This window comes from Oryctolagus cuniculus, chromosome 5 (assembly GCF_051225735.1).
Source record: "Oryctolagus cuniculus isolate XC-2025 breed Fujian yellow rabbit chromosome 5, ASM5122573v1, whole genome shotgun sequence".
NCBI classification, from domain to species: Eukaryota; Metazoa; Chordata; class Mammalia; order Lagomorpha; family Leporidae; genus Oryctolagus; species Oryctolagus cuniculus.
This window is the reverse complement of record NC_142871.1, coordinates 57,348,991-57,375,284: the sequence shown is the minus strand read 5'-3', so window position 1 is coordinate 57,375,284 and position 26,294 is coordinate 57,348,991. Positions and strand designations below refer to the sequence as shown.

The window sequence follows — 26,294 nt, the reverse complement described above, 5'->3', positions numbered from 1 at the left end:
CCTCGCTCAGATCCTGTTTGTGCCGTCCTTACTTCCTGGGCCGGAGCACACTGCCTGCGAGCGCCCGCCGCAGCTGATCCCGTCAGAGTGGCATTTCCTCCTTCTTGTGCTTCTCTCTTGTGCATTTGTTTTCTCAGAGTGAGCACTTGCCAGAGCCGGGGCTCCACTGGCTGAATTGCAGGAAGCACGCCAAGGCATTCTCTTCCCTCCCCATTCCTAGAGAGTCAGAGAGCCTGGGAATGAGTTTGGCCAGAGATCTTTCCTACCCGCAATCACCACTGCTCTCAGTGTGACTTCCTCTGAGACTTCCTCCTAGATACAACTGCAAATCTGCCATCTTTGTTACCTGGGAGGCTCAGATTCTCCCATGCTTGCCATGGACAGAAGTATCCTCTCCAGCCTTGTTGCAGAAAGAGGGGCCCAAAGTTTGGTAGGGAAGAGAACCAGGGATGCCCAGGCCCAGGGATCTCTCTCCCGACAGCCCCTGCCTCGGTTGTGGCCTGCCAGCTCTCTCCACTCATTCCCAGTATTCCTTCCTTCCAAGGCAGGCGCATTGCTTATCCCAGGAGCCCACTGCGAAATCTGAGTCACCAGTGGTTTTGCCTTTTTTTTCTCCAAGTGTCATCTTCTCCCCTCTCAGAGGCAATGGATGTTGTTACTGATTTTCTTGGGATGAGGTCCTGAAGGAGGATCTACTGGGCCTCAGAGACGCATTTAGAAGGGCAGCAGGACAAAAGGAACTGGCATCTCTCCGGTCTTGGCTAGACCCGATAATGCCAATACCATTTCCTCCTAGGTTTTTTGCAGCTACGCAGCCCATCTCAAATCTTAACCATTTGGGGCCAGCACCGTGGTGCACTAGGTTAATCCTCTGCCTGTGGCACCGGCATCCCATATGAGCGCCGGTTCGAGTCCCATTGCTCCTCTTCCAATCCAGCTCTCTGCTGTGGCCTGAGAAAGCAGTAGAAGATGGCCCAAATCCTTGGGCCCCTGCACCCACATGGGAGACCAGGAGGAAGCACCTGGCTCCTGGCTTCCAATCAGTGCAGCTCCGGCCATTGCAGCCAACTGGGGAGTGAACCAACAGACGGAAGACCTTTCTCTCTGTCTCTCCCTCTCACTGTCTGTAACTCTACCTCTCAAATCAATCAATAAATTTAAAAAAAATCTTAGGGGCTGGCACCGTGACTCACTACTCACTTGGTTAATCCTCTGCCTGAGGTGCCGACATCCCATATGGGCACTGGGTTCTAGTCCCGGTTGTTCCTCTTCCAGTCCAGCTCTCTGCTGTGGCCAGGGAAGGCAGTGGAGGTTGGCCCAAGTGCTTGGGCCCCTGCACCTGCATGGGAGACCAGGAGGCTCCTGGCTTCGGATAGGTGCAGCGCCAGCAATAAAGGCCATTTAGGGAGTGAACCAACAGAAGGAAGATCTTTCTCTCTCTCTCACTGTCTAACTCTATCTGTCAAATAAAAAAAAAAAAATCTTAACCATTCAATGAGCTTTCAAGCTTCAAAGGTTGATCTGGAGGAGAGAATAAGGCACTGCACACTCACCCTGAGACAGGAGTGAAGAGGCAGAGCTGAGGCGCTTATCTGAAGAGCTCCCCTGCCCTGGCTATGTACCCCTCATCCCCACGCACCCTAATTCTTAACCCAGCCTTTCACTTCATCTGCAAAGGTTCATTAGGGATACAAACAGCTGGCCTTCCAATGCCCCAACCAACTCCTGCTGCCTGCTGGAAATCATCTTGAGAAAATCTAAGCATCTCTCCAGAGCCTATAGACCAGGAACTCCCTGCCCTCACCCCCATATCAGATCCGAATGATGACAAAGATTGTGTGGCATTAAATATGCAGTACCCCTGACCTGCTCCCTTGTTCTTTTACATTCTGAGGGTACAGCCACGCCCACGTCTCAGCTCATCTACAGGCTGTCCAGACTGGCCACACCCAGAGCTTCTGCCTGTCTCCTGGCCCTTTCCTCCTGTGGTCTTACCATTCACACTGCCTTCAATTCTCACTTTCCCACTCACATACATTTCAGCCCTCTTTGGGCCTGTGATTCACAGAAGGCCACAGAAAAAGTGGGTGATGCTCCTGCCCAGTAGGGGCAATGATAGAAGGGTCCTCTTGATTCTTGCCACTGAGAGCTAGGGCAGTAATACAGATAAAGAAACCAAAAGACAAAGCAACTCCCAAGAGGGAACAAAAGCAAATGTCTCCAATTTGCTTCAATACAGGAGGAATGGGTTGAAGAAGGACTGGCTCCGCGGGGATCCTGACTCTGAGTAGAGTGGGTGGGTATGGGGGAGGAGGGGAATAGCCTCACCCTAGCCCAACAGGGCACCAGGAGCTGGGAGCCTCCATCTGGCTACTTCCTAGGAATTACAACAACTTTCTCCCCATAGTAGGGACTTCTAAAATTGGAAGCAGAGCAAGCATGTGGCACAAGGGTTGAGAGGCTGCTGAGGGAGCCTGTGTTGTGATGCTGTGGGTTAATTACCACTTGTGATGCTGGCATGCCATCTTGGAGTGCCGGTTCGAGTCCTGGCTGCTCCATTTCTGATCCAGTGCCTGCAAATGTGCTAGGGAAGGCAACAGAAGATGGCCCAACTACTTGGGTCCCTGCCATCCTTGTGGGAGACCAGGATGGAGTTTCTGGCTCTTGGCCTCAGCCTGGCCCAACCCTGGCTGTTCTGGCCGGTTGGAAAGTGAATCAGTAGATAGAAGACCAAACTCTCTCTCCCTTGCTCTCTCTGACACTCTGCCCTTCAAATAAACAATAAATAAATAACTCTTCAAAAAGACAGAAGACCCACTTCACTTAGAAAATTCACATCCCGTATCAGAGTGCTGGGACTTGAATTCCTGACTTCTGAGTTCCTGACTTCAGCCTTGTCAGGACCACCTGGTTCAGGCAGGCATTTGAGGACTTGAACCAATAGATCAAAGATCTCTCTCTCTCTCTTTCTCTCTCTCTCTTCCCCTGCATTTCAAATAAAGACAATTTTTAAAAGCTAACATTGAACCGCCTGCAGCAGTGGCATCCCACATGGGAGCCGATTTGAGTCCCAGCTCCTCTTCCAATTCAACTCTCTGCTATGGCCTGGAAAAGCAGTAGAAGATGTCCCAAGTCCTTGGGCCCCTGCACCTACATGGGAGACCTGGAAGAACTCCAGGCTCCTGGCTTCAGATCTGCCCAGCTCCGGACATTGCAGCCATTTGGGGAGTAAACCAGCAGATGGAAGACCTCTCTCTCTCTCTTCCTCTGTCTCTCTAGAACTCTACACTTCCCAAATAAATAAATAAATAAATATTTTAAAAAGAACTTTATCACCACCAACAAAAAGAAAGCTAATATTGAAAGGGAGACGAAAAGGCAGGAAGTCTAAATCGTAAATCTTGGCAAGAGTTTCCTGCTCTGGAAACTGTGACTCAGATGTGGCAGAGGTGAGGTGGAGCCATGGCAGGAGGCACAGCAGCAGGGCCAGGGGGAGCAGCTCGTGCACGGTGGGCCTTGGCAGGTGTGCCAAGGGGAGCACGTGGGTAATGGTGGCTGCATCGTGACGAGTCTGTTTTGTTAGAAACAAAAAGACAAAAGGATAGAGGCAGGCAAACCATGCAGTCAGTAAACACTAAGTTGCTCTTCGCCGTCCTCACCTGTTCCAGCGATCTATCACCGCATGAAAAGTCACCCCAAAACAGTGTCCCGGGGGGTCAGGGTGTGGAGAAGGGCTCGGCTGGGTGTGACCTGTCTCTCCTGTGAGCTCAGGACCTCCCTATGTGTCTCCTAGTTTGGTTTCCTCACAGCATGGCAGCCTCCAGGGAATCAGACTGCAAAGAAAGCAAAGCTTTCAAGAACAAAGATTCCAAAGAGCAAGACAGGAAATGCACCATGGGGGCGGGGGCGGGGCTTGCGCCTTGCAGTTAAGAAGCCAGTGAGGACGCTCCGTGTCAGTTCGGAACACCTGGGTTCCACGCTTGGCCCAAGTTCCTGACTCCAGCTTCCTGCTAATGCACACCCTGGGGGGGTGGGGGGGAGGGCAGCAGAAATAGCGCTCAAGCAGTTGGGTTCCTGCCACCCAAGTGGGAGACCTGGACTGCGTTCCCAGCCGTCAGTATCAGCTATCCCACCCATTGCAGGCATTTGAGGAGTGAACCAGCAAATGCACGTGTTCTCTCTGTCTCTCAAATTAATTAATATTAAATTTTGTTTAAAAAACCTGACTCATCTGTTTTGATGGTGTGTTGGCAGTCACATAGCATTATTATTATTATTATTATTTGCTATACTCTATCAGACAAAAAAGTCAGAAAATCGGTACACTTTCAGGGTCAAGAAGATGGACCCTCCTCCCCAAGAGAAGAGAGTAAAAGGATTTGAGGACATATGAGTACTAACCAATAGCAATTCGCCATTGCTTTTGTCTTGAAATGAAGCTTCCGTTACCCTGGCCACTACCAATTCTAACTGGTCTATGTTTCTGCCTTCCAGACCTCAGATTGGAGTGTTTCCTCTGCTGAAAATGCTACCAGGTAAGGAAGCTGAGCTGCAGAGAGGGCCTCGGGAGGAACCTCAGCCCCCAGGATTCAGGCTCTTGTGCGATCCTCTCCCTCTCCGGTCCTGGGCACCACCTGAAAGAAGCAATCCGTGGGATTTCCAAGGTTAGCACATGAAAAAGCCTCGACCCTTCCACCTGTTTCTTCTGAAATGCTCATTCTGTGGAAAGCCAGCCGCATGCTAGAAGTCTAAGCCCAGCACGCACTGAGGAGGCCCAAGTTAGCCAAATGGAGGAAGAGAGAAACGTGCTAAGCAAACCACCAGAGATTTCAGCCACTTCAGCCCAGGGAACCAGACAGAGAAATGAAGACTACGATGGGGGAGGGGCGGGGGGGGTAGGAGGGAGTGTTGTGGAGCAGCAGGTTAAGCCTCTGCCTGCACAGCCAGCATCTCATATGAGTGATGGTTCGAATCAGTTGCTCCACTTCCAATCCAGTTTCCTGCTAATGTGCCTGGGAAAGCAACAGAAGATGGTCCAAGTCCTTGGGCCCTTGTCACCCAAGTGGGAGACCCGGATGGAGTTATGGCGCCTAGCTTCAGCCTGGCCCAGCCCTGGCTCTTGGGGAGTGAACCAGCAAATTGAAATTCATTCTCTCTCTCTCTCTCTTTCTCTCTGTAACTCTGCCTTCCAAATAAATAAAATAAAGGTTCCCATTTTTTTATATATAAAGGAAGCCACCGTGGACACTCAGCCTGGTGGAGCATCCAGATTGCTTCTGCCCAGGCCTCACCAGGCTGTGATCACTGTTGGTAAGAGGCAGGCACTCACCTAAGTGTACTCAACTCCCAGAATCTTGATAAATACTAATAAGTTCATAGTTAATAACGTAATATTTAATACATAATATAATATTATATGAATATATTATATATTAGAGATAATAAAGTTTTTTAAGGATTTATTTATTTATCTTAAAGTCAGAGTTATAGAGAGAGAGGGAGAGACAGAGAGATCTTCCATCTGCTGGTTCACTCCCCAAGTGGGTACAATGGCCAGGGCTGAATCAGGCTGAAGCCAGGAGCCAGGAGTTTCTTCCAGGTCTCCCACATGGGTAGCAGGGGCTCAAGCACGTAGGCCATCTTCTGCTGCTTTCCCAGGCTGTTAATAAGCTGAGTTTTGAGGCAGCCTGTGATGCAGCCAGAACACCCAGTTCTTTCAATTCTGCCCCCAGAAAGTCTGGCTTTCTTAAGCAGGCCTTCATTCCCATGGACCTGCTGAGGCCAAGCTTTCTGTCTGGCTTCTGAGCCAGGATTCACGCCTTTGAGGAAGTTGGTCTTGGAGGTAATATGAGATGTGCTCACAAACAACTAGAAAATAACACAGACAGGAAACATGCCACAGGTCAGAGAGGGAGAGGGAAAAGGAGAGGGAGAGGGAGAGGGAGAGGGAGAGGGAGAGGGAGAGGGAGAGGGAGAGGGAGAGAGATGCGAATTATTCCAGCCCAGCCCAGAGTCAGGGGCTTCAGCAGGAGGTGGTGTTGACCTGGGTCTGCAATGCTGAGTTGCAGCCCGCAGATTTGTTTTGCAGAAACAGCCAGCTACTGAAAAAGTGAAAGGTGATGTGGTGAACAAATATATTCCATGGAAATTATCCCGGAAGTGATGTATAAAGTACATTACATCTCAGACACACTAGATGGGGTGTGCGGTCACTGGGGAGACTGTAAAGAAGCTGTCGGACAATCCAGGGGAGAAGCAGCAAACCCCAGATCCAGACGTGGCAGTGAGGCTGGGGTTAAGGGGAAGTTGACCAAAGTGACACTGCGGGGGCCAACGGGACTCTTCCTGTCCACACAATGATAAAATTATGGCACCAACTCCCCTTTTCCTTGAATAAGTGAAACCAAAATAAATAATTTCTCAGTTTTCGTTTCTGGAAGACAACACGGCTTTTCAAAGAAAGGAGGTTAAAAAAATACTTCATGATCTCGGAGAAAACCGAAAATTAAATCCGTAACTTTAAATAAGTATAATTAGAGGTCACCCTTTCGAGCATTCGTGGCCAGTTCTAATATATTCCGGTTGATTTACAACTTCTGTCGCTTACCCACCCCTCTGGCATTGTTAGTAGTGGAAGAAGCCTCCAAAAACAACGCCACGCCAGAATTAAAAATCCACAGTGCCGCTTGCTGAAACCAGGGCTGCGCCAACTATTTTTTAAGGGAAGAGCTCCCTCTTGTGGTCAAAGTGTTCTTTACCACTTGATCATTCTGCCGTATGTCTATTTAAGAAACTAACGAGTCATGTTCCACTTCCCTTAGAACTGAATTTGCACTTTAAAATTTTTCTTGATTATTACTGAATAGGTTCTTTATCATTAACTATTTTTTTTGACAGGCAGAGTGGACAGTGAGAGAGAGACAGATAGAAAGGTCTTCCTTTGCCGTTGGTTCACCCTCCAATGGCCGCCGCGGCCGGCACCAGCACATCACGCTGATCCGAAGCCAGGAGCCAGGTGCTTCTCCTGGTCTCCCATGCGGGTGCAGGGCCCAAGCACTTGGGCCATCCTCCACTGCACTCCCTGGCCATAGCAGAGAGCTGGCCTGGAAGAGGGGCAACCGGGACAGAATCCGGCGCCCCAACCGGGACTAGAACCCGGTGTGCTGGCGCCGCAAGGCGGAGGATTAGCCTAGTGAGCCACGGCACCGGCCTATCATTAACTATTAATCTCCATATTTACGATTATTATAATTTGTAATTATCAGGGTTTAACAAGGTGTGTATTGAGTTTCAGACTACACCAAAATTTAATTATCACCTAATTAATGCATAAGCTAGTATACTATAAATGTTCCAAGAAAGCTAGGTCTTCATTTATCATTATAAAAAGTCCTCCTTGATGAGCCCATGTCCTCTTAAAATTACTTTAAATCAAAATTATTCCAAAAATGTACATTTCCCATCCAAATGCAGAATGAAGTGTAGAAACGAAGTAAGCTTCATTTAACTTTGCCTTGCAGTCTTTCGTGGGGACTGATGACTGAAAGGTGAGCCCACGCCACAAGTGGAAGCCCCAGGGCTGGTGGAACACCCAGGAGCAGCCCTTCCCTCCACCTGCAGGATCAGGGCTCCCGGACCCACCGCACAGAGGACTCGCCTGCTCAGAGGAGGGAGCCCGGTGGCACTTGAGGGCTGGTGAGGAGTTGGCCATGCAGAGGGCTACAGTGTGCAAAGGTCTAGCGTCACCAGAGCGGTAGCTCAGGTCGGCAGGGGCTCAAGCAGGTGTGGGAGTTTATTCCCCCCACCTGCAGAGGACCTGCCTGAGAGAGCCATTACTGAAGTACTCTGCCTTCAAGACAACATTGAGGCCTCAGGACTGCATCACCACCTGGTCTACTTCTACCTTATTTACTGAGGGAAAATGATCTCCCTGATCGGGGCTGACACCAGTGCTTGAAGCCAAGTTAAGCAATTATAAGCCCAGCTCTGAAAACAGTTATTTGTATGAATCGACACCACTCCCTGCAGGTGGTTTGGAGGCCAGTTTTGATGAAAATGGTAAGCTAGTTTTAGGAGTGGGCAGCTTTCCCACCTGAAGGCTATTCAACCCCAGATCCTGACTCGAACTAAAATCCAGCCCAGCTGCCTGTCCTGGCGCCCTACTCAGTGGAATCGCATCTCTGAGTCAGGTGACACCCAGAGTGAACAGGAAAGCTAAACATTGCGTGTAGCCAAAATTACCCTTGAAAACTCCTTAAATTATCCATATTAAGCATGGGTTTGTTTATGGAACCCAGTCGTGTGGATCTTACAAACCCTAAGGTATGAAGACCATTGAGTTAAATTCTGAGGAGCATAAAATTAGAGTCACATGGAGAGGTTGGATAGGTTGGATATTCCATCCATCCTGGCTGTAACATTGCTAACAGCTACTGGGGCAATCAGTGGGGAATTCTAAACATTCCTGTTTGCCTGCATAACTTGTTCCCTCTTTAATTTTGTAGACTTGACTCAATGTTCTAATTCAACTTTTCTAACTTAGGGCAGTTGCACTCTTGTTGCAGTAAGGATCAAACCAAGACTGTAACTTGTACAGTGTCACAAGCAGATGCTCAATAAGTGTTTACTGAGTTTGAATCCCCTGTCATTAGCCTATTTTCATGTCCTCTTTGAAAAACTCTAGAAATGAATTTGGCCACCTTCTTCCCGTCTTCTCAGTTAGCATTTAGTAAGTGGTTGTACTGAAAAGCTCGCAACCTTTTAAACTAGCTCACTGATTTTTTGTCTTCTTGAATAGTGTTGTACTTCCTTGGGTTTTATAAAGTGAGCCTAAGGTAAACGGACACATGCTAGGATTTTTTTTAAAGATTTATTTACTTGAAAGGCAATGTTACAGAGACAGAAGCAGAGACAGAGAGAGGGAGAGAGAAAGAGAGATCTCCCATCCACTCGTTCTCTCCCCAAGTGACCACAACAGTGGGAACTGGGCTAGGCTGACAGAGCAGGATCCAGGAACTTCATCCAATTTCCCAAGTAGGTATCAGAGCCCCTAGCACTTGGGCCATACTGCTTTCCCAGGTGCATTAGCAGGAATCTGGGTTGAAAGTGGAGCAACCAGAATTCAAACCGGTGCCCATAAGGGATGCTAGCATTGTAGGCTGCAGCTTAACCCACTATGCCACAGCACTGGCCCCAGCGCATGCTACACTTTAATTACAGCTTTGTTTCTTTGGATTGCAAGAGCTATCATTCAGTTATACAGGTTGATCAATGTTGCAAAACACACCAGATGACAAAGGAACAAAGCAAGGAACCTCATTGTAATCCTAATGTAACTCTAACAGGGGTTTAGTCCTGCCCTTTCTACAGGTAGCTGAAAGCATCTTAGCACATCAAATTCTACACAACACACATTTGTGAACAATTTTCTATGTTATAAGAATTCACTATAGCACAACAAAGAACACAATGATGAATAATACATAATTATTACCCTAAAGGAGCATTTTCTCTATTTTCACCCTCTCATACATAAAAACAGTGATCTCGGTTAAGGTGCACTCATAGTTTAACCACAATTTCCGTTTCTCATTAAATTAATTAGCTGGAAAAATACAAAAGAATTTCTATAAATATTCTTTCCAATTTGATTATGAGATTAAAGCTGTTCCTTTTGAGGTCCTAGTTTCTTGCTTGCTGATATTATTAACAAAAGTTAATATAATTTTTCAATGTTTTAATTCATCAATTCTAATTTGGGACTTCTGACAACTCGTTAACAGATAACCAAGTTTGTAGGGCTTTTTGTATAAGATACCTCAATCAGTACATTGTTATCACCACAGCAGGCAGAAAAATGAGAATCTATTTTATTGACCAGGAAGCTACTAAGAAATAGTCTCTCTCTCACTCCTTTTTATAAGATGTGTGAAGGTACTGACTGCTGGTTTCTTGCCCAATAATACAGGTGCTTAATGATGCAGTTCTCATCTACAATTCTCTGGCGACTAAGAAGATTTTCATGCCTTGTATTTAATTATTCTCCATTTGATCTCGTCTATTGTAAAGCACCTGTTAGGTCTTCACACTATTTGCCTCACTGACGTATTCCAGTATTTATAAATTCTGGAGATCAGTCTCTTTTGGATATGTGTTACAAGCACTTCCTGTATTCTCTCTCTCTCTGTGTGTGTGTGTGTGTGTGTGTGTGTGTGTGTGTGTTGGGGGTAGTTCTTTAAGAAACAGATATTTTAAATTTAATCCCTGAAAATTTTTATTTAGTCATTGCTTTGAAGTGGTTTTTGGATGTAGAATTCTAGCCAGACTGTTTTTTCCTTTCAGTATTTAAAGACGCTGCCGCACCGTCTCTGGCTTTGCATTGTTTCTAATGAGGAACCACATACTTTATATGTCTCTTCTTTCTAGCTCCTTTTAAGTTTTTTTTAAACTTTTATTTAATAAATATAAATTTCGAAAGTACAGCTTTTGTATTATAGCAGCTTTTCCCCCCATAACCTCCCTCCCACCCGCAACCATCCCATCTTCCACTCCCTCTCCCACCCCATTCTTCATCGATTCATTTTCAATTATCTTTATATACAAGTTTTTTTTTTAAACTTTTATTTAATGAATATAAATTTCCAAAGTACAGCTTAGGGATTACAATGGCTTCCCCCCCATAACGTCCCTCCCACCTGCAACCCTCCCCTTTCCCATTCCCTCTCCCCTTCCATTCACATGAGGATTCATTTTCAATTCTCTTTATATACAGAAGATCAGTTTAGCATACATTAAGTAAAGATTTCAACAGTTTGCTCCCACACAGAAACATAAGGTTTTTTTTTTTAAAGATTTTATTTATTTGTTTGAGAGATAGAGTTGCAGAGAGTGAGAGGGAGAGACAGAGAGAAAGTCTTCTTTCCATTGGTTCACTCCCCAAATGGCCTCAACAGCCAGAACTACGCTGATCCAAGCCAAGAGCCAGGAGCTTTTTCCAGGTCTCCCATGCAGTTGCAGGGGTCCAAGCACTTGGGCCATCTTCCACTGCTTTCCTGGGCCACAGCAGAGAGCTGGACTGGAAGAGGAGCAGCCAGGACTAGAACCGGGGCCCATATGGGATGCTGTTGCCACAGGTGGAGGATAAACCTACACATCTCAGCATCACAGCACCGGCCCTGCTTTGAGGTTGATCACTTTTAAAATCAGTTTAATTATTACATTCAGTGTGACATTTTCATCACATTTCTCGTAGTGATTCATTGAGCCCCTTGGTTATTTCTTAAGTGATTTTTTTTCTGCGCTCACTCCCCTCCCATGGAGACCAGAGTTAGAGTTGTTAGGCCACGTGGCGCTGCCCCACAGCTAAACGGAGCGCTCTACACTTTTTCCGACCTTCCTCTTGCTGGTACATTTTGAACAGCTGTGGTTGCTGTTTCCTCAAGCTCATTCATCTTTCTGGGGCGGTAGTCAGCTCCGGATCCCACCCATTAACTTTTCCTCTCAGACATCGGACTTTTGATCTCTGGAGTTCCAGCCGGGTCTTTTTCATGTCTTTCCCCTATCTTCTGAAGCATGTGGAATAGAGCTAAAATGATTACCTTAATGTCCTAATTACACTTCTAATTTTTTCTCTGTATAATTTAGCACTTCCTCCATTGACTGATTTTTCTCCTCAGTGTCACCCAGACATTATGAAATTTGCCTTGTTAGAGGTTAGATTTTTTGTATTATTGTAAATAATCTTACGGTTTATAGTTAATTTGTGGAAACAGCTCAGCTCTTCAGCTTGCGGTTCCGTTGTGTTAGAGAAGAGCAGTCCGGAGTTGATTCTGGCCGACTGCTAAGGCAATGCCTTCCTCAGAACCCTGCCTGTTGCTGTATGAATTGGGTCGTTTTCTAGGCTGGCTGCTAAAAGCACAAAATATTTCCAGCCGTGTTTGAGCTCCCAATGTTATTCCCTCTCTCTTTTGGGGTGGCTCTTTCCCCAGACTCAGGTATTTTCTTGGAGACGTCTGCTGATCAGTATCAACCTGAAAACCTCGCTGCAGATGCGGGGAGGCCTCTCGACAGAGCCCTCTCCTCCCTGATGCTCTGGACCGCCCCAGATCCCAGCCCCAGCTGCTCAACTCAAGGAGACCACAAAGCTCCATCTCGTGTCCCCTGCACTGTGCCTGGAAACTCTGCCCAGGAAGTAAGCTGGGCGACCCTAGTGTATTAGTTTACTGGGGTTACCACAAAAAATACCACAGACGGAGTGGTTAGAGTAATAGATATTTATTTTCTTACAGTTCTGAAGGCTGGCAGCCCAAAATCAAGATGCGGTAAAGTTGTTTTTCTTTCAGGCTTCTCTCTCTGGCTTGCACATGGCCACCTTCTCACTGTGTCCAAACATAGTCTTTTCTCTCCAGGTGGGTACACCCCTGCTGTCTCTTTATGTGTCCCAACTTCCTCCTCTTACAAGGACCCCAGTTAGATTGGAGTAGGGCCCACCTTAATGACCTCCTGTCATATTTGGTCTTTGTTTTTATGAGTTATTTATTTGAAAGGCAGAGTGACAAAGAGGAAGGGGAAAGGGAGAGAGGGAGGAAGGAGGGAGGGAAGGACATAGAGAGGAGAGAGAGAGAGAATGCACCCAGATTCCATGTATAAAAATGTCTTTTGTAATATTATTTACATTTTATGTGAAGGTAAATGGATAATCAAATTGTGGCATACTTATGGAGTGAAATGTTATAACACAATGAAAAGTAACACACTACGGATATGTACAATAAAATAAATGATTCCTGCAAAAACTGTAGGGAAAAAATGCTCATCTGCACTATAATTCTAATAAAATTCTGTCAAATTGTATCCATTTTTCAGGCCAGAAGTTTCTTCAAGTAATTTAAATAAATCATAAGAGAATGTTGACGCGAAGAAATTAGTATGAGTTCTCTGTTAGCTCAAGAAGTTGTGGGGAGAAAAGAGTTCTCCAGTTTTTGAGGAATCTGTTTCATGTCAATTAGGGATCAGCAAACTTCTCCTGTAAAAGACCGCATAGTAAAAGTATCCATGCAGCACGCACACCACGTGCTCTGTTAGATTCACAACTCAGAAGAGGAAAGGCATTATAGGTGTGTGAGTATCTGCCATCCATAAGAAATGTTGAAGCTATTTATCCCTGTGACATTGCATTCCAGTTGCAGCCAAAACGTCACTCATGCTTGACTGGCTATCTTGCCATTTTCCCGAGAAGGTAGTCTCTTACGATTCAGCCCAGCAGATAAGGGCGTATTTAGGTGTCTTTTGTCCTCATCTTCCAGCTCCTTGGTTGACGCTCCCCCTCTTCATGGAGGAACGACACTAAACCCTGCCTAGGCTTCATATCCGAGTCACGGCACCATTATGTCGCTCCCCGTCTTCGCGGAGGAACGACACAGGACCCTGCGCTGTTCTTTTGTCTGCTCGGCCCTCCCCGGGTTTGCTGCTGGTTCTTCCCGGGTTGGCTACCGACCCTTCCACCTCCATGGAAGGGCGGTTCCCCATGCCACTTTCCCCACTTCCGCGGGGGAGCGGCACACCGCCGGCTGGCTCTCTCGGGGGCTGCACAGGTGTTCCTTCAGATAGATGTTTCTGGTGCATGTTGTCTCTCTCCTCCTTTATAGTCCTCTTCCACCAATCCCAACTCTGCTACCCACATGCTGAGTACGCTGCTCTCCTCCAATCAGGAGCAGGTCCTACAGTTTATTGGTTGAACTGGAGGCAGCTGTGTAGAAGCTGTTTCCTCCTCTCCCAGCGCCATATTGTGGGAGAGCAGATGCATAGAATAAGTCTTAATTCCAGTAACTTAGTCTAGTCCGAGTTGCTCCCAGTTGCTCCCCACAGATCCCCCTTTCTTTTTCTTTTTCTTTTTGGCGTTGATACGCGCCTGTCTTCGGTGCCCCACGGCACACACTCTGCTCTGCCTGCTGGAGTCGCCCACAGGTGCTTATCGTCTTACTAATCAGGCAGACCGAATCCAAGCTCTCTCATTGCTGTGGTGTGGAGAGGCCTTATTTTTCTCTATTTCTCTATCTCCGGGCATTCCTATTTCTCCTATTTTACTTCTATCTGCCAGCATTCCTATTTCTCTCATTTTACTTCTAAACTTCTGTTTCTCTTATCCCCGCAGCTTCCCGGCGCCCACCCCGAGGCTGCTTCTCGGTGCCTCCCCCGCGGCGGCTTCCTGGCTCTGCGCGGCTTACCGGCTTCTATTCGCGCCCCGTGCGCTCTCCCCGTTCGTGCCCCCCGCACTCTCTGCACGCGGCAGCTTCCGCGAATCACACAGCCTAGCTCACGTTTCTGCTTCTTGGTTTTCAGTCTAAGTTCCCTGGGCTAATCTGAAGGATTCCAACCTAGCTTACGCGTCTCCGCCTCTGGTTTTAGCTTTTCACCTTTTGCTCCCCGGGCTGACTTGACGAATCCCAAGCTAGCTTATGTCTCCGCCTCGGCCTGCCCCCACAGCTTCATTTTCCCTAACATATTTTTCTCTACCCGGTATGTTTCCTAACTTTTCTTCCAACAACATTCCCCTCTCATTTCTCCTGGCTTCTCCCCACAGTCCGTATCCAAGTCTGTTTGTTCTAGCTTTCACTTTCGCTTTCGACCTTAGAGATTTCTCCCAGCTTCCCCCCATAGTCCGTATCCGAGTCTATGCCTAGGCTTTCGATAGCTTCTTCCGGCAACTTTTCCATCCGGCTTTTCCCTAGGCTCTTTGATAGTCTCTCTCTCCGGTATTTTCCCACTTCTTCCCGCTTCTTCCCTCCTAGGTTTCCTATCCAAGTCACAGCACCATTATGTCGATCCCCCTCTTCATGGAGGAATGACACTAAACCCTGCCTAGGCTTCATATCCGAGTCACGGCACCATTATGTCGCTCCCCGTCTTCGCGGAGGAACGACACAGGACCCTGCGCTGTTCTTTTGTCTGCTCAGCCCTCCCCGGGTTTGCTGCTGGTTCTTCCCGGGTTGGCTACCATCCCTTCCACCTCCGTGGAAGGGCGGTTCCCCCTGCCACTTTCCCCACTTCCGCGGGGGAGCGGCACACCGCCGGCTGGCTCTCTCGGGGGCTGCACAGGTGTTCCTTCAGATAGATGTTTCTGGTGCATGTTGTCTCTCTCCTCCTTTATAGTCCTCTTCCACCAATCCCAACTCTGCTACCCACATGCTGAGTACGCTGCTCTCCTCCAATCAGGAGCAGGTCCTACAGTTTATTGGTTGAACTGGAGGCAGCTGTGTAGAAGCTATTTCCTCCTCTCCCAGCGCCATATTGTGGGAGAGCAGATGCATAGAATAAGTCTTAATTCCAGTAACTTAGTCTAGTCCGAGTTGCTCCCAGTTGCTCCCCACACTTGGTGGCGTGTCTTGCTGCATAGGTCCTCTGTGGATGAAGGTGACCCCATTCTCCAGCAAGGGTCCATACAGAAGTGGATGGTGTTACGGCCAGTACCAGCGACATCTTCAGAACGAGCCAGGTGGAGGTGATTGGAAGGAAGGAAGCCACAGGTGTGGACCTAGGAAGAAAAGAGTGATTTGTGTAGAGGGAATGGAAAGGGTAGTTGGATCTTTTCTCACCTGTGGCCAGCACATCATGCAGGGCAATCCGGGGCCTATGTGGGAGAGCGTCCTCTGCAAATGCAATGCATTTTGTCTGTAGGCAGCTCCATACCGAAGTATCAGAGTAAATTCTTAAACATACTGTCTCACCTGAGTTTAGATTCAAACATAGGCATATGGTGACAGCTATAATGGGTATAGTACACCCCATTGACAAGTGTGGGGCATAGCTGTCGGCAGTGGTAGTTCTCTTCTAACAGGAAGACTTAAGCAACTTTCCTCTCCTCTTAAATAAATACTTATAGTTATTACTTCATTACTGTTAAATGAATAATACGTTGATGTTACTGAAGATGGGTGACAGATAATTGCTCATAAGTAGCAGAACATAGCAGATGAATGCCAGGCTCTGGATGAACTTCTGCTCTGCCACTCTATAACTTTGTTCCTCAGTCTTACCATCTGAGAAGTGGGAATAATAATTATAATGATAGAATTTGCCTCCATCCTATTGTTGTGAAGAAGCAGCAACGTAAATGTAGATAATGTACTTAGCTAGGTATTGTGACTGCTATTGTTACTACTACTGCTATAATGACCGGAGCCTTATCATACAAAGCCTGATCCCCCTCCTCCTTGGTCCAGATCTTTGTCATCTTGGTGGAAAATATGTGTATCTGTTGGTCCCAGTCTCATTCTTCTGCATTACAGAGCTCTGATTGAATGTGTATCAGGAAGTAAGTAAATATGTAACAGGTACAACTGTCATTTACTTTATCCAATAGCATGAGTATTTGTTTCCTAGAAACCTAATACTGAAAACACATGGCATTGCTAAAAGTATTAAATAAAATAAAGACTTGGTAGAGCTGTATGAATCTGTGCTTTCTAAATTTACTGATGGAAGGAAGAGAGTAGGTTGGCATGGAGTTTGTGCAATTTCTGGATCACACTGATCTGAATTCAGTGTGCTCAGATAAAAATATTATTTCCTCCCACAAGGTTTCTAATTTTGCAGAAAAAAATACTTCTGTTGTGTGCATTGCTTGACACATTGAGTGGCCTTGCATTCTGGAGGAGAAATTACACAAACGTCACCAACACATTCTCCTTAGAGAAAGATTCTCTGGCAGGAAGTCACAACCAAGGTAAGGTTCTGAAATGATGGAGCCAGTGGAGCCAGTGGCACCAGCCGAGCAGCAGCAGTCTTGATGCAGAAGAAGAGGAGCAGAGGTAGCAAGGACCTCGCATGATCGGGGTTGACCTCCTATTGTGACCATATCCACTGAGATGGGAGGGCAGAAGGCAAGAAAGAAAGCACTCAGAATCAACAGATGGCTGGCCGAAGCCCAAAGGAGAAAGTCCTACTTCAAAAACTTCTCAGAAAATACTTGCCTGGGAGGCTTGTCCTTGGAAAGACCTGCAGGATTGCTGAATGCATCCTGTTGTTAGAGTAATGGGAATTCTGTGTTTCTCTCATTCAGAAGAAAAACCAAGGAGAAAATTGGTGCTCTTAAGAAAATGTACAGTTTATCCATTATAAAACTAGAAAATCTGGAAAAGCAAGCCCAGTTCTTTAGTACATTTCCATTGAACTTCTGTCATTATTTCATATACAATTTTGTGGATTTCAAGGTGGAGAGTCCCAATCCCACCTCCCCTCCTCCCCCGCCCTGCTGGCTCCTTCGGCAGGGCAGGAAGATACTTGCCACATCTATGTCTGCTTCATTTCTGTTGTGGGTTGGACAGCACCATGCATTTTGTATGTAACTCAGTAGACATTGGTCAAATTAATGTTGAATAAAATGAAAATATCGGCTCTGCTCTTGTCATCATCTTTATTTCAACTCAATGAACACTATATCAAGGCCAAACACATTTTCATCTTTATACTCTGTTAAAGCCATCTATGTGAAGTCAGCCGAAGTTGAAATCTTACAGTAAACTCAAGTAGTAATAGTCTCCACATGTGTTTTTTTTAACCTCAAATCCAAAAGTATTTTAGAAAGAAATTCTATTGCATAAATTTTGATAGAAAGAAATAAAATGATTATGAAAAAACAAATGCAATTTATACACTAGTCAATAAAAAATTAGTAAACTGGCATTGGTCATTGAAATTATGATGTACCTCTACATTAACATGGAAAACCATTCTTGGAAACACTTTTATTTAAAAATATGTATAAAATATATATTAAAGAATGCCTTTTTATGAAAATGTGAATGGATATATATGTAAAAATTTGTGTGTCTGTTATGTGTTTATAAGTAGGAAAATAATTGGAAGACATTCAAACTAGATTTCTATGGATGGGATGAGGGGACATTGATAGTGGATATTTGTTTTTGTATTTTTTAAAAATTTATTTATTTATTTGAAAGTCAGAGTTACAGTGAGAGGAAGAAACAGAGAGAAATCTGCCATCTGCTGGTTCACTCCCCAAGTGTTTGCAATGGCCAAGTGGCTGAGCCAGCCCCAAGTAAGGAGCCAAGAGTTTTATCTGGCTCTCCCTCATGAGTACTTGGGTCATCCTCCACTGCTTTTCCCAGTCCATCAACAGAGAACTGGAACAGAAATGGAACAGCTGGGACACAAATGGGTGCCCAAATGGGAAGCCAGTGTTGCAGGTGGCAGATTTACCTGTCATGTCACAACACTGACCCCTGCTTTTGTATTTTATATATAACCGTTTCTAATAATAATGAAAATATTATTTTTCATTTGGAAAAATACAGCTGGCTTAAAAGAATATGTAGCAACAATCTGAAAGAAAATATTTTTGTTACAAAACTATCATTCAATAATTAAATATCTTTTCCCACTATCTGTACTCAGCTAATCACTTCTAACAAAACACTCCAAAACTCAGTGCCTTAAAATACTAATTTATTATTATTTCCTATGAATCTGTCTAGGTTGAGTGTCAAAGATGTTATGCACTGAGTATTTGTTTCCTAGAAACAAAATTATGCTGAAATCCTAATCCCCAGCACCTGAGAATATGACTGTAATTTGGGGAAGAATCTTTAAAGAGATAACTTAAGGGGCCTGCATTGTGGCATAGCAGGTTAAGCTTCTTCCTGTGATGCCAGCATCCCATATGGGTGCTGGTTCAAGACCTGGCTGCTCCATTTCTGATCCAGCTCCTTGCTAATGCACCTGGGAAAGCAGCAGAAGATGGCCCAAGTGCTTGGGTTCTGCACCCACATGGGAGACCCAGAAGAAGCTCTACCCTGGCTATTGCAGCCGTTTGTAGAGTGAACCAGCAGATGAAAGCCCCCCCCCCGCCTTTTTTCTTGGTCTTTCCGCTTCTCTGTGTAACTCTGCCTTTAAAGTAACTTTTTTTTCCCAAAAGAGATAATCCAGTTAAAATGAGGTCAACGTGACTGGTGTTCTCATGAGGAGACAAACTGAACACAGACAGGCATAGAGGGAGAATTTGATATGAACATGAAGATGAACACTGGCAAGCTTCAGAAAGATGCCTCCAAATTAACTAAACCTGTCAATACCTCAGTCTGAGACTTCCAGCCTCCAGCACTGTAAGAAAATACTTGTCTATTGTTTGACTCAGCTGGCTTGTGTTACCTCTTATGGCAGTCCTGGCTACAATAGAGCTGGTACCGGCTGGTCTCACACACAAGGACTGGGAGCTCTGCTCTCAGTGGGTTTGTCTAGTGTGCTTTAGCTGGGGCAACTCACCACCGTATGTCTAAATCTCTCTTCTGGCACCTGTGGACTATTCCTGGAATCTCCTTCCCCTGGACGGCAGGAACAAACAAGACAGAAAGTGGAAATACACTAAATCTCTTAAGGTCTCATCTCACAACTAGCACACTCTCTCTTGTCTCTCATTCTAATGGTCAAATCAAGTCACATGACCAAGCACAAATTAGAGAATGATCCCTGGAAGAAAATTGCAAAGTGGCAAGGTAATGGGTATGGATATGGGGGAGGAAGAGTGGGACAGAGGAATAGGGACCAGTGACGTATTCAATTGTAATACCAGATATTCACATAATGTGATACTGCAAAAGTCTTAGAACACGCACTATATACATGCATGTATTTATATTTATAATTTTATAACAGCTTACATTATACCACATTTTAGATTTGTAATTTTTAATTTTATTAGATGTATAATATGCATATTAAATCCATTCTTTTTTAAAGATTTATTTATTTATTTGAAAGGCAGAGTTACAGAGAGGCAGAGGCAGAGAGAGAGAGTCTTACATCTGCTGGTTCACTCCCCAGATGGCTGCAACAGCCAGAGCTGGGCTGATCTGAAGCCAGGAGCTTTTTCCAGGTCTCCTACATGAGTTTAGGGGCCCAAGGACTTGGGCCATGTCCTACTGCTTTCCCAGGCCATAGCAGAGAGCTAGATGGGAGTGGAGCCCATATGGGATGCAGGCATGGCAGGCAGTGGCTTTGTCTGCTATGCCACACTGCCAGCCTCTTAAATCCACTTTTTTTTTTTTTTGACAGGCAGAGTGGACAGTGAGAGAGAGAGACAGAGAGAAAGGTCTTCCTTTACCGTTGGTTCACCCTCCAATGGCCGCTACAGCCGGCGCGCTGTGGCCAGTGCACTACACTGATCCGAAGCCAGGAGCCAGGTGCCTGGTCTCCCATGTGGGTGCAGGGCCCAAGGACTTGGGCCATCCTCCACTGCCTTCCCAGGCCATAGCAGAGATCTGGCCTGGAAGAGGGGCAACTGGGACAGAATCTGGCGCCCCGACTGGGACTAGAACCCAGTGTGCCAGCGCCGCGGGTGGAGGATTAGCCTATTGAGCCACGGCACCAGCCTTAAATCCACTCTTAATTTACTAATTGGTGAGGGATTCCAAGATGCTGGAATAGGGAATGATGCACTGCACTAGGCTAGTACAAAAAGAAAGGGTAGGACGTGCACTCTCAGGGGGAGAATTAGAGAGAAAACCATAAAGGAAATTCTGTAGAAAGAAAAGGACCACTTTGGACCTGTGTGGAAGGTGCAGCTGTGTAGCACAAGCGCGGTACAACATACCAAGCAGCTGAGAGCTGGAGCGGTTGGCAGCTTGGAGACTGAAGTGAGATCAAACAGAAGGCTGTGCACCCATGTAGGACTATGAGGTGCCCCCAGCCTCCCAATACACCACAGCCTCAAGGGCTCAAACTGTCTAGGCAGAGCACCTATGGACAGCAGACTCAGGGAACATCTTCCTCTCTGTGGACCAGACAGGCTGGTGAGGCAGAGCAGAACCTCTGTACCCAGCAACTGCGAGAGTCTTGTGTGCTGAGACTGTGGGGACTTGGTGGCAGCATGAGAAGGTGCAGGGAGTAGCTGGGTCTCTGGGCAAGCACTGTATGTGGCTCCACACTCTTGGAACTCCCTGGTTGCCTGAGAGTATCCAAGCTCAGAGTGAGGAGATCATTTGTGCGATTCATACAGCAGCACAGATGAGTGTTTCAGTCACTGGGGCTAAAAGCTGGCACTGATCACCTTGGAGGAGAGGAAGTGAGGATGTGTTCACACCAACAGAGGTCACTATTCACCCCCTTCTGTTAACAAGAGGAGCTCTATGATTCCCAACTTGGGTATTAACCTGGATGTTCACCCTACCCTGGAGCAATAACCAAAGCTCCCCTGACACACCCAGAACACATCTTTTGGTATTCACTGAAAGTGCAGAATTACACTAAGCCACAGAGGCATAGTTCAGAGATAAAAACCGTAAGAGAAAAAAAAAAAAAAAACAACAACTATCTCCACAAATCTCTAAAAATAAATGCAGAAATTCAAGAAACAAGAATAAAGAACACATCATGACCCCCCCCAAAGAAAGACAAAAACATTTCAATATTAGAATGTGCAGATGAAGAGATTGATGAAATGCTGGCATGAAATTCAAAAAATTGATCATAGGATTACTCAGAAGTAATAAGAAGCAAATCCACAAATTAAAGAAATCTGTACATGACATAAATGAAAATTTTTCCAATGAATTTGAGATTTTAAAGAGAAATAAAAATGAAATGTTAGAAATGAACAAGGCATGGCTGGTGCTGTGGTGCAGTGGATTAAATTAAACCCCAGTCTGCAGTGCCAGCATCCCATATGGGTGCCAGTTCTAGTCCTGACTGCTCCACTTCTGATCCAGCTCTCTGCTATGGCCTAGGAAAGCAGTAGAAGATGGCCCAAGCCCCTGCACCTGCATGAGAGACCTGTAAGAAGCTCTTGGCTCCTGGCTTTCAATCAGCCCAGCTCCGGCTATTGTAACCATTTGGAGAGTGAATCAGCAGATAGAAGAGTTCTCTCTCTCTCTCTCTCTCTCTCTCTCTCTCTGTCTCTACCCCTGTCTGCAACTCTGACTTTCAAATAAATAAAATAAATCTTAAACAAAAGAAATGAAGAATGCAATAGACGAAATAAAAAAAAAAATGCAGTGGAAAGCGTTTACAATTGACTTGATGAGGCAAAAGAGAATATCCAAGTTAGAAGACAAATATTTGGAAATTTTATAGTCATACCAAATAAAAGAAGAAATTAAGAAAGTTAAAAATAGTGTTGTAGATTTATGGGATACTACCAAATGACCCAACATATGGCCCTTGGATTTCCTGAAGGTATGGAAAGAGAGAATGGACTAGAAGGCCTATTTAGTAAAATAATTACAGAAAATTTCCCCAATTTGGCAAAAGAAAGGGAAGTCCAAGTACAGGAAGCACACAGAATTCCTAATAAACACAACCAGACATGATCTTCACCATGACACATTGTAGTCAAACTTTCCACAGTAAAGGGTAAAGAGAAGATTCTAGAATGTGCATGAGAGAAATGCCAGATTACTTTCAGAGGATCTCCAATTAGACTCACAATGAACTTCTCATCAGAAATCCTACAGGCTAGGAGAAAATGGCAAGATATATTCCAAGTAAAAGTTCAAAGGAAATTCAAAGTAAAAAAATAGGAATATTTTTAGAAAAAATGCAGAGTAAAATCTTTACTTATCAATAGTCACATTGAGTGTAAATGGCTTCAACTCTCCAGTTAAAAGACACAGACTGACTGAATGGGTTAAAAAACAAAACCCATATATTTGTTGACTACAAGAAACACATCTTGCCAACAAAGATGCATGCAGGCTGAAAATGAAAGGATAGAAAAAGATATTTTGTGCCAACAGAAACCAAAAGAGAGCTGGTGTAGCCATCCTAGTATCAGACAAAATAGACTTTAACACAAAACGTTTTAAAAGAGACAAAGAAGAGCACTATGTAATGAATAGGGATCATTTCAACAGGAAGATATAATTATTATAAATGTATATGCACCTAATTACAGGGCACCTGGATATTTAAAAGAAATGTTAATTGTTCTAAAGGGAAACATAGATTCCAATATAATAGTAATGAGGGACTTCAATAGCCTACTTTCAGCAATGGGCAGATCAACCAAACAGAAAATCAACATGGAAACAGAAGAGTTAATTGACACTACAGACCAAGTAGACCTAACAGATATCTACAGAACTTTTCATCCTACAGTTGCAGAATACACATTCTTCTCACCAGTGCATGGAACTTTCTCTAGGATTGACCACATAGTAGGCCATAAAGCAAGTCTCAGCAAATTTAAAAATATCAAAATACTACCATGCATCTTTTTGGACCACAATGCAATGAATGAAGCTTGAAATTAGTAACTCAGGAATCTCTAGAACATATGCAAACACATGGAGACTGAATAAAATGCTGCTGAATGAACAGTGGGTCATAGAAGAAATCAAAAGAGAAATAAAAATACGCCTGGTAACAATTGAAGACAACATACAACTTGTATTCTGTAATTCTCTTTCTGTGTTGCATCTTTTTCAGGTTTAACAATTGAGATGATGCTGACTTCATAGAAAGAATTTTGGAGAATTCTCTCCCTTTCAATTGCTTTGAGTAAACTGAGAAGAATTGGAATTAGTTCTTCTTTAAATGTCTGGTAGAATTCAGCAGTGAAGCTGTCTGGTCCTGGGGTTTTACTTGTTGGGACAGTCTTTACTACTGATTCAACTTCCATCTTGGTTATGGGTCTGTTTAGGTTTTCTATGTCTTCATGACTCAATTTAGGTAGGTTGTATGTGTCCAGGAGTCTTTTGTTGGCATACAGCTCTTTGTAGTAATTTCTAATAATTCTTTTTATTTCTGTGGTGTATGTTGTTACACTTCCTTTTTCACATTTAATTTTATTGATTGGGTCATCTCTCTCCTTTTTTTTGGTTAGTTGGGCCAATGGTGTGTCAATCAAAACTTATGGGATACAGCAAAAGCAGGGTTAAGAGGAATTCTTATAGCAATTGGTGCCTACATCAAGAAATAAGAAAAATAAAGGAGCTATCAATACATCTCAAGGATCTGGAAAACCAAACCAAACCCAAAACTAGTAGGAGAAAAGAAAATTAGAGAAGAAATCAACAAAATTGAAATAAAAATACAAAAGATCAGCAAAAAAGAACTGATTTTTTGAACAATTAAACAAAATTGACACAGTTTGTTTTTTTGTTTTTTTCTTATTTTTCATACTATTTGTTGAACTCTTTACTTAACACAGAGTTAATCATATGTGTATAATGTCAACTGAAGATGAATCTCAGTAAAAAATAAGAGTGGGAAAAAGAGAGGGAAGAGGAAGTTCGTAACTGTAAAGCTGTATAGTTCTGCATACATTCCTATGGACTTATTTCTATGGGTACAGTTTCAAAACTTGTCATGGGACCTCAAATCCCATTAAGCCAGGTGATAAATATGTTATCTTAAGTGTTAAAGTGAGCATATAGATAGGATTAAATGCTAAAATGATCATATAAATAAGATCAAATGTCTGGTAATAGCAATAGATAGAATTAAAAAGGAGAGAATGTTCCAATATAGGCAGCAGTCCACCAGCAGACTCAGAATGGCAATCGCTTTAAGTAACACTCTGACCTCAGAATCAGCCCTTAAGTATTCCTGGTCTGGCTGAAAATCCTGTGAGAGCATTTTACACTTGAAAAGCCAAGACACTGTTGTAAAAAATGTTCTACATGAAGAATCGCTGTGAGTAAGACCCTAGCAGAAAGAAGTGGCCATCAAAGAAGGATGTACTTTTCTCTAAATGGAGGAGAGAACTTCCACTTTGCTTATGGCCTTATCTAAATACTGATGGAATTTGTGGACTCAAAAATCTTCCATAACCCAGGCAGTTCATGTCAAGAGCCTTGGGTGGTCACTGACGTCATACATAGGAGTGTTAATTGTTAAATTAACAACAGGAGTCCCTGTGCTAACTCCCCATGTAGGACCTCTGTACTGAATGAGTTGTATTAGGAGAGTTAAATGTAAAACTAGTTTTCAAACATTTTTTTTTGTGTGTGTGCAAACTGTTGAAATCTTTACTTAGTATAGAGTTGGTCTTCTGTGTATAAAGTTAATTGAAAATGAATCTTAATGGAGATTGGGACTGGGAAGGGGAAAGGGAGGATGTGGATGGGGTGGGTGTGTATGGTGGGAAGAATAACTATATTCCTAAAATTATAGTTATTAAATTTTTTATTCCTTGGGGGCCGGTGCCGTGGCTCACTTGGTTAATCCTCCAACTGCGGCACCGGCATCCCATATGGGCGCCAGGTTCTAGTCCTGGTTTCTCCTCTTCCAGTCCAGCTCTCTGCTGTGGCTCAGGAGGGCAGTGGAGTATGGCCCAGGTGCTCTGGCCCCTGCACCCGCATGGGAGAACAGGAAGAAGCACCTGGCTCCTGGCTTTGGATCGGTGTAGTGACGGCCATGGTGGCCATTTTGGGAGTGAACCAACGGAAGGATGACCTTTCTCTCTGTCTCTCCCTCTCACTGTCTATAACTCTACCTATCAAATAAAAATTAAAAAAGATAAATTTTTTATTTCTTACAAATAAATAAACTTTGGGGGTACAGCAGAAGCAATGTTAAGAGGGAATTTTATAGCAATTGGTGCCTACATGAAGAAACTGGAAAGATACCAAATAAATGAGCTATCAATGTACCCTAAAGACCTGGAAAAATAACAAAGCAAATGCAAAATTATTAGGAGGAAATAATAATTAAAAATGGAGAAGAAATAAAATTAAAACAAAAAAATACAAAAAGTTAGTAACATGAAGAGCTTATCTTTTGAAAAACCCAAATCAGTAGTCATAGATAATATAGGAAATGTAACAACAGATACCACAGAAATATAAAGAATCATCAGAAACTATTACAAAAAGCTCTATGCCAGCAAATTAGGAAACCTAGAAGAAATGAATAGATTCCTAGAAACATAGAAACTACTAAAATGAGTCATGAAGATATAGAAAACCTAAACAGACCAATAACTAAGACAGAAATTGAATCAGTAATAAATATCCTCCCAACAAAAAGAAAAAAGCCCAGGACCAGATGGCTTCACTGTAGAAGTCTGCCAGACACTTAAATAGGAACTAATTCCAGCTCTTCTCAAGCTTTTCAAAAACAATTGAAAAAGAGGGAATCCTCCCAAACTCTTTCTATGAAACCAACATCACCTTAATACCTAACCCTGAAAAAGATGCAACAGAGAAAGAGAACTACAGACCAATTTTCCTGATGAACATAGATGCAAAAATCCTCAACAAAACACTAGCTAATTAAATCCAACAGCACATCAGAAAGATAATTCACCCAGACCAAGTGGGATTTATCCCCGATATGCA

The 26,294-nt window shown here is 44.3% G+C and overlaps 1 long non-coding RNA gene across 1 annotated transcript in view; it reads left to right on the top strand.

Moving 5' to 3' along the window:
• The window catches only part of LOC108177460 (uncharacterized), a 48,413-nt gene extending 43,749 nt beyond the window's left edge, over window positions 1-4,664 (top strand). The window contains exon 3 of the long non-coding RNA XR_011388575.2: window positions 4,495-4,664. This is a non-coding gene — a long non-coding RNA (uncharacterized LOC108177460). The remainder of the gene's footprint in view (window positions 1-4,494) is intronic.
• The last annotated feature ends 21,630 nt before the right edge of the window (window positions 4,665-26,294 follow it).